This window comes from Pinus tabuliformis, chromosome 4_1 (assembly GCF_031772625.1).
Source record: "Pinus tabuliformis cultivar Carrire ecotype Pingquan chromosome 4_1, CPIR1, whole genome shotgun sequence".
NCBI classification, from domain to species: domain Eukaryota; kingdom Viridiplantae; phylum Streptophyta; class Pinopsida; order Pinales; family Pinaceae; genus Pinus; species Pinus tabuliformis.
The window spans coordinates 319076701-319090193 of NC_142303.1; positions in this window are offsets into that span (position 1 = coordinate 319076701).

Consider the following 13493-nt stretch of genomic DNA (forward strand, 5'->3'; position numbering starts at 1 on the left):
CAGGCCAATGGGAAAGTTGAAGCCGTGAATAGGTCCCTTAAGACTATCCTACAAATGACAATTGATAAAAACCAATCCAATTGGCACATCATGTTGTACCTGGCACTCTGGGCATACCGAACCTCGGTGAAGACTACCACCAGTTTTACTCCTTTCCAAATAGTTTACAAGCTAGAATCTATTTTTCCTATCGAATGTGAAATTTCATCCCTTAAGCTAGCTATAGAACTTCTTCCAGAGATGTCTAGTCTCAAAGAATGCCTCATTCATTTGGAACATCTCAATGAGCAGTGTCGAGATGCCGCCATAATAAATGAAGCCCATAAGAAGAGGGTTAAAACTCAGTATGATAAAGTTGTCCATCCTAGGGCTTTTTCTGAAGGTGACCTTGTTGTAGTTTATGACCAAGACAAAGACACCTTGGGGGCAGGAAAATTCAAGTCAGTGTGGTATGGCCCCTTTATTGTCAAACGAGTTTTGGGAAAAGGGGCCTATGAGTTAATTGTTTTTGAAGGGAACAAGCTGGCGGAGCCCCGAAATGGGATCTACCTTAAGAAGTATTTTTCTTAGGTTCCGGCTGAGCAATTGCTTGTTTGTATATATTGTATTTTTGTACATATTTGTCTGGTATTTTGTGATATTGACATTTTTTGATCTGCTTTGGCAGGGGTTGATGGATGATTCGATATATTTTGGATTCGTCGATGGTGCTAGTCAACGAACTCCAAATCTTGCTTCTACATCTTGGGTGATTTATTTTCCATCTGGCCAGTTGATGGTGTCGAGGGGAGTATATATTGGACTTGCTTTGAATAACATTGTTCAATATACTGTCATTATTAATTTACTATCCGAAGAAATTTCTTATGGGATTGATTCGTTGATAGTTTATCTAGATTCATAGCTGATGGTATCGCAATTAAATAACATTTATCAGGTTCATGATCCTTATTTATATCGCCAATTTTTTAGAGTGAGAATGTCACAACGATCATTTACTTATATTACATATGTTCACATTCCACGATCTGAGAATTCATTAGAAGACTCTACTGCTAATCAAACATTAGATTGGCATATTAATCATTCATCAAATTAAACAACATCAAAAAATTTGAATCTATATATATATATCATAAAATCATCTGTATATAGATAAAGTGTTCAAAAAATAATATACAAAATTGGGACGAAATGCCCTCAAAATTTGGGTTCATGCCCATAATCATGTCCAATCATACATTGGTCTATCTATCGACCTGGCTTAGGATGAGCGGCTAAAAAGTTAACTACTGCATTGGCTACACGCTGAAGTATGCGGACCCAGTCCCGTGGTACCCCTACCACGCGGTGCTGCATCTCCTCAGGTAGATCCTCTATGGCTATCATAGGTACCTGGTGAGTCAGTCTCACCAAGTTTCTCTGAACTGCATATAGGACTCTCTCTATCTCAGTTGCTGCCTCTTCAGCTCCTCTTCCGCGATGCCTGTGCCTTGGAAATCCATTTGGTCTCACTGGACCCACATCTGGAACATGGTCATTTTGTCAGTATTTTTTCTCATCAAAAATATTTTTTAAGTTCATTTCATATTAAAAAAATCTTAAAAATTTACAAAAACTTCAAAAATTATTACCTATGTCTCCCCATGTTGCATTTGGTGGCAACACCAAGTCTGGATCTCCTCAAAAATCCATACCAGCATATGGGTAGTCATCAACTATGATGATTTGTTGGTCCCACCAGGCGAAAAACTCATCATCAAAAGTCATCCTAGTCATGTCCCCACCTCCAAGGCATTTCATCAAGTCATCCCATCTACCCATCCATGGATCTCGAGGGCCGCTGATGGAGATAGACACTTTGGGACGTAGCCCAAGTACCTTCTCGAAGAAGAATGTGCATAAGATAGTCCCATATCCAAATTTCTTTGTCTGAAGCTTCTGAATAGAGGTCAATTGGCTCTTCATGTTGGTCAGAAGAGGCATGCACCAGTCAAAAACTATGGTAAGGAATTCCACTGCCAGGCTCATGGACACTCGTGATGCTTGATGCAGTGAAGCTGATCCATTTACCCTTGCAATGGTAAATAGCAGAATCCTCAGGGATAAACTTTCCACGTGTTCGATTGGAATCTTACTTCCAATCTTCTCCGGGTGTCCAAGACAGTATATATGTACATAGTCTTCTACTGAATGACTACTTCTTGTCCTGCCAGTCGAATGCACGACCTTCCCTCTTCCAGAGAGACCTGTAATAAAGTAGATGTCTTCAACCTCAATCCATAGAGGCATCTAGTCTATCATGAAGGAATCATCCTCTGCACTCCAGTAGTGGATCAGTAGTTCAAGCAGGCATGTGTTGGCTTTCATGTTTGGCATTTTGAAGAATTTCAATAAGCCACAGCCTCTCAATGCGTCTAGTGCATTTTGGTCATTCATTACCTCATTGTCAATTGTGGTATGCTCTCTTTCTCTCCGTGTGATGGTCATCCTCCAAAAAATTTGATTTTCAATCGTTATTTTTTGTGTTTAAACTTTAACTTGCATACACGTGGGTTCCCTTTACACACAGTCGCGTGTAGGGCCATCGTATACATAGGTTGATCACATCCAACCCGCGTGTATGTAGAGTTGGATTTTTGGGCATAAATTCACACAGTCAAAACTCTAAGAAAACTTATAAAAACTATTACAAAACATTACAAGCATGATTTGAGGGTTACTTGATAACTTTGGTGTGATTTTAACGGTCCAATTGTTCAGAGGAAAGCTTGCTCCTTTTTGATCCACAACTCTTTGCTCCAAATAGAAATGAAAAAAATGTGAGTCCAAAAGTCATTATATAACTTTGAAATTGCAAAAAAAAATTCAAAATTTGATTTTTGTCTTATGGATTTTTTGACCTGTGGGCTTGGATTGTCGAGAGTGGGTTGTTTTTTAGGATATTTTGGAGACTTATTCGAGATGTTATTTCGGTCCCATGACCACTGACCCATCATGGTAGGTATCGTTCACTTATTGGCATATAGGTTAGGGAAAACCATTTTTCCATTGCATCTTGCATACTAGCTTACGTTCAGCAACACATTAGCTATAGGGTCGACCCCATTGTATCTTGGTTAGAAAACCATTTTCACTCGCTGATTTTTAAATCATGATGTGATGGTAAAGCCATCCTTTACATGGGCATCTTAGTTAGAACCTCACTGACATTGATTGCCCATGTTGCTATACTGAGTAGGCTCGGGAGTCCTCTCTAGTTCTGCCATGACTTATGTGTTGAAGACACATTCTATTTTCTTCTACACTGATTTCTAGCCTTATACCCTATAGGTGCCTTTGTGTTGAGTTGTACTGTTGCATTGCATTTTGACTATTTGCACCATTTGGCCTTGAGCCGGCTTCACTTGGACTCGTGTTTAAGCCACTTATTTGACCATGTCTTCTACAAAATCAACCATGCAATCACTTAGCTTCTACAACTTGACACATCCTTTTACTCGTGGAAAGAACATCCCTTTGAGTGTCCTTGACCAGTTTCACCTCCCTGCATTGAGCATAGGAATGTTCCCATCCCAGGAACTAGATTATTTGTTTCTTTGACACTCGTTCTTTCCACTGTACTATAGCATTCTTTTATTCTTTTTCCAGCTTAAAGAAAAAGACAAAAAAATTATAGATTCCAAAAAGAGTGGGAATGGGACAACATTATCTTATTTTTTTGGCAGCTAGAGTCAATCATGTCGCCCTTGAACAAAGTACTCAAAAGAAAGTCTCTCCTCCAATTTGGGTGAGATGTAGTTTGACTTAGGTTCACCTTAACCTTGTTATTGAGTCAGTACTCCTCCGATTGGTTACCTCTTCCAATCATATGGAGAGTTTTATCATGCCTCTTGCATGAAGAACTTATACAGAGTTATTATATGCTGCCATATAGTCATCATTGAGTCGTGCTTTTGTTCAAGGGAAGTAAGCCTGAGTCGGCCTCTCTGTAGTGTCTCCTGACCTATTTTTCAGTCGGCCATCCCTAGTTGTCAGTGTCATGTTTTTCATCACATCAGTTATATTGGTCCTTTGCTTGTGCTAGTTTGAGAAGGTCTCCATTGACTTCTTGCTGGTGGGTCTTTTCCTTATCAACGATGACATATTACTCTGAGTGCAGGCCTAGAGCTGCACCCTAGCCCTATTTTCATTATTGATAGGTCACCTTGTGCTAAACATCGATCAATATCATGGGTCTTTGACTGAGTGGTTTCCCTTGTGTTCGACATCAACTTTCATTATCACACATTGGGATTCATGCAATGCCTTGGTTTCTGTTTGACCCTATTGTTGGATTCCTCACCTTTGTGTCAGCTTTATTTATTGTTTGGTTTAGAGGGTTTCTATCGTGCGCTAGCTACATCTTGTGTATGCCGAAAACGTGCTTTAGTTGGCTTACTACATCTTTTTCATCTGATTCCTTCCACATTATTGGCCTACGGGTTACACTCACACTAGAATGATGAAGGATGCCTTAATGCCTTCCTTCTAGCGGGTATTTTCCTATCAACAACAGCTCATTTGCTCTGGGATAATGATCTAGAGTCCATTTGGTAGTACCTTAGGGTTTGTAGTCATTAGTGGTAGATTCCTTCGCTATCAACAGTGGGAAACCATCATTGTCCCCTGATTGATAGATTCTTCCAAGTGTTTGACTTCAGATCATTGATTTGCACATGTTAGATTGTATTAGGTACCTTCACTCTCATTTTCATTATCGATGAGTAGTCTCGAGTTTGTTAAAGTATACATCAATGGCCGATAATCAAATGATTTCTCACATGGTTTACCTCAGATCATTTATTCCCATTGCATAGAAATGTACCACGACAGTCACTGAAGACCTCAGGTTGCATCAACATGCTTTGGTTCACTTTTTAGTTGCTTCTAGTTGACACCATCCACCTTATATGTTGCAGTTCTTCATAGCGACATCTTATATGCTGGCCTTCGAGTTGCGATGTAGTATCATTTTATTCCATCATGTTCATTTGGTACTATTGGGATCAGTTTTTGACATCAGTGATCAGCTTCATCCTTCAGCATCATTGATCATCCTCTTATATGTGATATTCAGACATGTACTTTTTTTATCACGATCAGATGATCCATTATGTACTTTTAGTTCTTTATACTTGTATATATATTGGATCCACTTATACTTCATATGCAGACATGCTTTACTTTCTCTGAGCATGGGTATGCCCACCTTGGACAACATTTTCTTTCTGATCCCTTTTGATGGCTTGGCAGGTTGAATTCTAGTGAAGTCCTTCTCAGTTTTGACAAGATTCTTTCCATATACTTAATACATTTCAGCCATCACGTACCCCTTCTGACGTCATATATTAGGGGGAATTTGTTATAGCACCATTTATCACCCTTGGTATTTGTGATGCTTGGTTTATGGCCTAGGGCAACCCCTCCTTCCAGACTTGGTCCAAATATATTAAAAACAATTTTTTATTCCCTGTGTGCTACTTTTCCCTAAGATAAAAGCGTGTACACGCAGGTTAGTAAATACCCAACCCACGTATATGTGTTAAAACACTTAAAAAAAATAAAATTCCTTAATTATGGGCGGAGTTCACAGGTTTTACCTATTGATTACCTCCTATTGCCCGTGGCCCAACTGTTTCCCAACTAAAAACTAATTGGGAGAAGTATAAATAGACTTCTATGGGAAGGCCTAAAGGAGGAGAAGAGATAGAGTTATTATACAAAGATTATCCCTGACTAAGTCTGATGAATCCCTGTGCCTCATGCACTTCCCCAAGCTTCAAGAAACCCTCGTTTCCTTGATTATAGATATTCTCCCTCTTTCTTGAGATATCATGGTGTTGGTTATGGAAGAAGACTGTTGAAGGCTATGATAGGATGAATCCGGAGGACGGTTCTGCTTGGAGCCAGAAGAAGAAGACTGAGGTGAATTGTCTCCATGTTATTTATAGTTTACTACAATAAAAGAAATGTTGTATTGTTTCCGAAATTGACTTTGTTTATGCATCAAATTATGTTATAATTCATATATGAATGTTGTTTTGATGTATGATCAATCATTTGTTTATATGATATAAAGTCAAATTTTGTGAATATGCTTTACTTCTATACTGCCATGTATGTTCAAATTGAATGATTTTCAGGTTCGAAGAACATTGGGAGTTGTAGAGGGTCTGAACCCTGCGGGACCTACTTAAACGAAGGAAATCTAGGTATGGTCACTTTTATGTAGTTTGTTTATATAAGCATTTTGCCTGAGTTGTATGAGTGTTTCTTGTTGTAGTTTGCTTCTGCTCTGTTGGGGTTCTAACCCAAAGCCCTAGGGTACTTATTCCCGTAACAACTGACATTAAACCCTTTGTTGTTCTTTCCTTTTAAATATTGAAGGCTACTGATGCTGCTAGGCATAGCCATATTTTTCCAAGTGCCTTTTTGTTGAGAATATCCCATTCTGTGTCTGTCATACTCGTTGGCATCTTTACCTTTCTGCTCAATGGATGTACAAATCTTTCTGATACAAGTAATCTTCCATCTACATCTTCCATAGCTGGTAGTTTTGGTCGTTAAAATTTTCAAACCTAAACCTACCATCTTCTGCTATTACTCCCACTCGAACCAAGAATCCTTATCTCTTGTGAGTTTATGAGCCAAATAGACCTTCGGCTTTGATACCAGTTTTTAGAAAAATTATACATTACAGAGCAATGGAACACATAAAATATTGTAGAAATATACCCACAGAAAACACAGAATACACAGTGCTTGATGAGATCACAGAAAAAGTGAAGGTGCCTGAAAATCATAATAATCAACCGCCAGAACAATGCCATAGTTGTGACAAACATGATATCCAGGTTAGATCTTTGGAAAAAAAACCTAACTTGAGACTCAAATGTATTCATTTTTTTATTTATTTAATAAATGAACCATTCACACCTAAAAGACTAGTGGATTGGAGAATATGTGGCTTATTTGAGTTGTTGTATTGTTGTTACTCCTTCCCCTTTTGGTACTCCTTAGCTAAAGGTAGAGGATATATATTTTCTACTTAGTAAATAATAGATTCCATTGTTCTATGTTTAAATCCCAATAGAGACATTAGGGCACATTAATGGCTTTCACATCAACAATCTGATTTGTGACCAAAACTAGGTAATATCCTCTCTTGTTGTTTTAGTATTCAATGCAATTATTATGGTGTGTTCTTTAGTTATCGTTTTCCCTGTACATTCATTCGTCTTGCATCTTGGATAGTCCTATGGAAGTACTACATGTTTCTCTTTATCATCATTTGGAAACAACAACAACAACAATCAGTCGATGTACATGGGAAAAATTCCGCTTTCCGATGGTTACATAGATCTCACCTCATCACCAAATACTACATCTGGTGCTTCTGCGAATCATACGACTCAATTTTCTCAGTTGGTGGACTACATCATAATGGTTCTATACCATAAACTAATTATATTCTAGCTTACCACTTTCACGACCACCTTCACCATGCTCATCCACAACATTACCAGTCTTATGAGTAAATAATTTCAATGGCAATAGTTTGGCATTTTTCATGGCCCCAAATGAAAAAAAAAATCTTCTAGAAAGTTTTGGAGTAATATGGTCCTATTCCTACAATCAACTGATGAAAACACAATGAATCAACTGGCACTACTTGTAATGTCCCTCCTCCTACTAAATAATATTTTTTTGGGAGGCTATATTCAATAACAAAAGAAACGTTGCCATTGAATGCTCTAAAAAAACTCTGTTTAAATCCAAAATCATTCTTGTACACTAAGGAATCACTTCATGTTTATATTCATTCTATTATATCAAAGGAAAATCCTTTTCAAAAATTAGAACCACTACCACACAACCGATATTATAATTTTTGATAATAATGAACAGAAAATCATATCCTTTAGGCATGCATACCGCAATGGTGATAAGTGCTGACTTTACTGACTTAGAATTTCCTTTTCTCTTTGGGTATAATTTTGTGCCACCATTTTGAAATTTACATATTAGTTATAATGCTTTGAGTTTCTTGTACATGGACAAGGGGAAAAAATTATTTATTTAACTCTTAAACTCAAGGCTTTGTTGATGCTGCAACTATTATCCTATTATCCTCCAAGAGATTTAGTCCACATCTGACAATAAAAATTAGTAAAATCCATGTTTATGGTTTGTGGACTATTAGCTAAATTATAACCTATTTAAAATCATATGACCAAGTTCATAGGGGAATTTCCTCTTTATTGATGCCTTATTTCAAGTTTAGGCTTGTACATTAGGTTCGGTGGTTATGCAGTTTTCATATGGTATTATTTCTTTTAATTGATGGCATTTGGAATGGGTTATTACACATTATATGAGGTTCACCATTTGTAATAGAGAACCTTCCATAATACTCGTGAAGGATGCCCAACCAGCATCTGGCATATTCCTCCTCTGACCTCCATAGGCTACATGTTCATGGATCCATATACTTGGGATTTGATGGCCACATTGACGTTTGTAAGTAGCCTACTGTAGTTTTGGGAATTACCCTATCACTCCTCTCCTTATCGCGGGAATTTCAGTCAGTCATTCACTGAGCGAGTAAGGAGCATTGCACTTAGGGTTTAGGCAATTGACCACCATGGTAATTTCTACAACTGGATAAGACCCTATGCATTGGATTACGACACTATTAGCTACGGAAACAATGAATGTTGGGTGGTGATGGTTTCTTGGGCAAGGTAATTTCTCTTCAGGTTTTTCAGGATACATGTCTTTATTCTCACTCCATCAACCTTGTAAATTAACTGGAATTAAATTTTCTTGTTTACTCTTGTTTAGTTTACAAAAATTAAGCCACTCCTTTACTCATCGTCCCAAAAATTGTTAAAATATCTAATTACTCCCGTATGAAAAAGTTTTCTAAAATTAGAGAGTCAGTTAACTGACTTAAGTTGAGTCAAGTTGAGTTAAGTCATAATCAAATTTAGTGTGTGGTTGCATGTCAAGTTATTTTAGGCGAGTCGCTAGTCGGAAAAGGTTTAAATACCCTCATCGGGTTCATTGTAATAATCAAGTTTGTGTGATCAATTCAAGAGCCACAACTCTTGTCATTTTGTGTGTGAATTATTTGTGTTATTTTGTGCCTTTCCTCCTCTACCTTTCCAACAAATTGGTATTAGAGCGAGGTTACAAAGATGTAGGGAGAGAGGATCAACAAGAGTACGTGAGAGAGAAGATATAAATATTATTTTCTCTTGGTTGAGCTATAATGCACCTTACAGTGGTATTCAGGGCATTATAACACACGATACTTTAGCAAAGAGCCACATTATAGGTTGCAAAGTTACATTCGTTCATGAGAATGTGGGTTTCTTTTTTCACTGGGAGCGTTAGAGCACTAATTCGAGCCTTTTTTATCATAATTAGTCTTATCACACAGCCTCAATATGTGACACATTGTGTTAGTAAAGTCAAAATTCAAAGGTTTTCGATTAAAGTCTTTCCTAAGACTTCATATAACATGAAGGAGGTTTATATATGAGAGGTTTCATAAGCTTAAGTCATTCTTAAATTTTATAGTTGATATCTTTTAAAGAGCTTTCAAAGGCTGTTTTTTTAAAGGTTTCTACAATATATTAGAAGTGAGCCCTTAATAAAGTGGGTTTGAAACGTTTTTATATATATATATTAAAGGAAAAGGGTGCTTCAATAATCACAAAAAAGTTATTAAAATGGGTTATTAAAAGGTGAATTTTTAGGGTTTTATTATATTTGAAGTGATTGTTTTAAATATGCCTTCATCAAGCTTCCAGGCTCAGTTTCCTCCATTCCCACGGAAGGATTATGATATGTGGACCATTAAGATGGATACCACGCTGAAGGTGCATGATCTTTGGGACTATGTCACAAATGGGTTTCCAAAACATAAGAATGAAGGAGAAGAATGGACCCTCCCTAATGCAGAGAGGGAACTATGGAAGAAAGAAAAAAAAGAATTCAAAAGTGTTGAATCTTAAGGAGTGGTCTGATCAATGTTACAGAAGATTATGATCACGTCTTCAACAAAGAAAACATGGGAGACCTTGCTGACAAGCTATAAAGGTATGGCCAAAGTAAATATTGTTAAGTTGTAGAATACTAGAAGAGATTTTGAGAGTTTACAAATGAAGGAGACAAAGGATATCAATTCATTCATAGATCAGGTGATGACTGTCATAAATCAGTTAAAATTTATGGTGTTGATATTAAAGACCAGAAAATGGTTGGGAAGGTCCTCAGATCTCTGTTTATGACATTTTACATCGTGGTAGCATCCATAGAAGAAGCCAAGGATTTGGAAACAATGAAAGTTCATGAGTTGATGGGATCACTTCTATCCCATGAGGTAAGGATAGAAATAAATAAGGATTCCACTTTAGAAACCACTTTCAAAATTTCGGTTTCTATTTCAAGAGATAAAGGTCGAGGCATAGGTAGATCGAGAGGTTGAGGATGAGGTGGAAGACATGGTGGTTAGAGAGATGGGAGAGGAGAGCATGAACATGAAAGTGGAAACAACAATAGAAGCTTCAACAATAATCAAAGAGTTGACAAATAAAAGGTCAAATGTTGTTATTACAATAAATTTGGTCACTATTTCCGTGATTGCAAGAAGAGGATAGTTGATCAAGGAAACCAGAGAGCTAATGTAACTACAGAGAATACTAACTCCATGTTCCTAAATTGCCATACCATGTAGGAATCTTTTCATAATATGTGGCTATTAGAAAGTGGTTGCATTAACCACATGATAAGAAACAAGAATTTGGTTGGAAATTTGGATCAATCTGTGAAGACAGAAGTAAATTTGGGGACTAACAAGACTGTGGATGTAGATGGAAAAGGAGTGGTCAACATTATGACCAAGTAGGGGGATAAAAAGACAATCTTAGAGGTATATTATGTTCCTGGTATTAAAGATAATTTGACAGGTGTTGGTCAATTGATGAAGAGGGGATACATAGTTATCTTTCAAGGAAAATAGTGTGTTATATATGACAAGCCCCCAGGAAAGCACTTGATAGTAAAGGTGCAGATGAAGAGGAAGAAACTATTTCCTCTAATTATGAATTATAGTGATCAAGTCAGTTCATTTATAGTTGGATGTTCTAATGATTACTGGTTATGGCACTTTTGACTTGGACACTTGCACTTCCCTGGTTTGATATTGTTGCAGCAACAACAAATGGTTAGAGGGTTATCTCCCATAAAATAACCTACTAGTACTTATGAGTGTTGCATCTTGGGAAATCAACACCGTGAAAGTTTCCCAAAGGGAGTTGCATACAGAGCAAAGCAACCTCTTGAGCTGGTGCATATAGACCTATATGGACCTATGAGGACACTTTCGATTGGTGGAAGTTGTTACATCCTCACTTTCATTGATGATTATAGCAGAAAGACTTGACTTCGCTTCTTGAAGAAGAAATCTGAAACTTTTGCAAAGTTAAAAGAATTCAAAGCCTTAGTAGAGAACCAAAGTGATCGTTAGATCAAGTTATTGAGTTCATATCATGGCGAAGAATATGATTCGAGGGAATTCCATGGTTACTGCAAACAACATGGAATTAGAAGACAATTTACAACCAGGTAGACACCGCAACAAAATGGTGTAGAATAGAGAAAGAACAAGACAATGATGAACATGGAAAGGAGCATGTTAAAAGGAAAAAAATTATATAATGAGTAATGGGGATATTCAGTTGCATGTATTGTTTATGTGATAAACAAATCCCCTGTAAAGAGTGTGATGAACAAAGTACTAGAAGAAGCATGGCCAGGTATGTGTTGCAGCGTATCTCATCTCAGAGTGTATGGATGTATAGCTTATGCGCATGTTCCCAAAGAGTTAAGAGGTAAGTTGGATGATAAAAGTGAAAAATACATATTTACTGGCAATAGTGAGCAATCAAATGCTTACAAATTGTATAACCCTGTCACCAAGAAATCCATAATTATCAAAGATTTTTTGTTCAAAGAACAAGATTCATGGAATGGGAGTATAGACAATACAACTGATGCATAAGTGCCACTAATGGAAGAACAATATGTCAAATAAAATGAGTAGCAGGGATCACAAGAGGGGACACTAGCAAGGACTCCAAGATTTTCTGAGTAGCATGGATCGTCAAGTAGATCAACAAATTGGAATTCTCCTGGCAGTCAATCAAGTGATGAATCAAGCAATGGTAAGAGAAAGATGAGAAGTCTAAAAGATATTTATGATGATTCGGATGTTAGTTCAAACCTTGCATTGTTGTCATTCCATCCTTCTTCATTTGAAGAAGCAATTAGAGATGAAAATTGGGTGCAAGCTATCGATGAAGAAATTGAAGATATTGAAAATAATGATACATGGGATTTCGTTGATTTTCCAAATGACAAAAATCTCATTGGTGTGAAATGGGTGTACAAGACAAAGTTGAATGAGAAAGGTGAAATTGACAGATTTAAAGCAAGACTCGTAGCAAATTGATTCTCACACCAACCGGGAATAGATTTTGGAGAAACATTTTCTCTAGTAGCTAGATTGGACACTGTAAGAGAAGTTCTAGCCATAACTACTCAGAAAAAGTGGAAATTTTATGAAATGGATGTGAAATCACCCTTCTTGAATGGAATTCTAGAAGAAGAAATTTTTGTGCAACAGCCTCCAAGATGTGAAGTTGAAGGAAAAGAAGATAAAGTTTACAGGTCGAACAAAACACTTTATGGACTCAAAAAAGCACCTAGATCTTGGTATAGCATAATTGACAACTACATGATTAAGAATGGATTTTGCAGAAGCACCATTGAGCCTGCCTTGTACACAAAGGTAAATGAGCATGGATAATTTTTTATTGTTCGCTTATATGTTGATGACATCATTTATATAAGTGATTTTGAATTGGATGAATTTAAAGTAGCCATGAAAAACTAATTTGAGATGACAGATCTCAGGCTTATGAAATATTTTCTTAGCATAGAAGTTGAAAAATATGATAAAAGAACTTTTATTTGCCAAAATAAATATGTCAAATATTTGTAGAAAAGATTCAGGATGGAAAATTACAAACCTACGCCTACACCATTTGCAACAGGTACAAATTTAAGTAATGATGATGAAGGATCAGATGTCAATCCAACTATATTCAAAAGGTTGGTTGGAAGTATTATGTATCTCACATCTAAAAGAATAGATATTATGCAAGGAGTGAGCTTGATTTCTAGATTTATGGAGACTTCAAAAGACACACATTATAGAGAAGGAAAAATAATTTTGGGATACATAATATGAACTAGAGATTGTGGCATAATGTATGCAAACACAAAGAAGAAGGATTTGATTGGATATAAAGATAGTGATTTTGCAAGAAGTTTGGATGATAGATAGAGCACTTTTGGTTATGTGTTCCATCTTGCTTCAA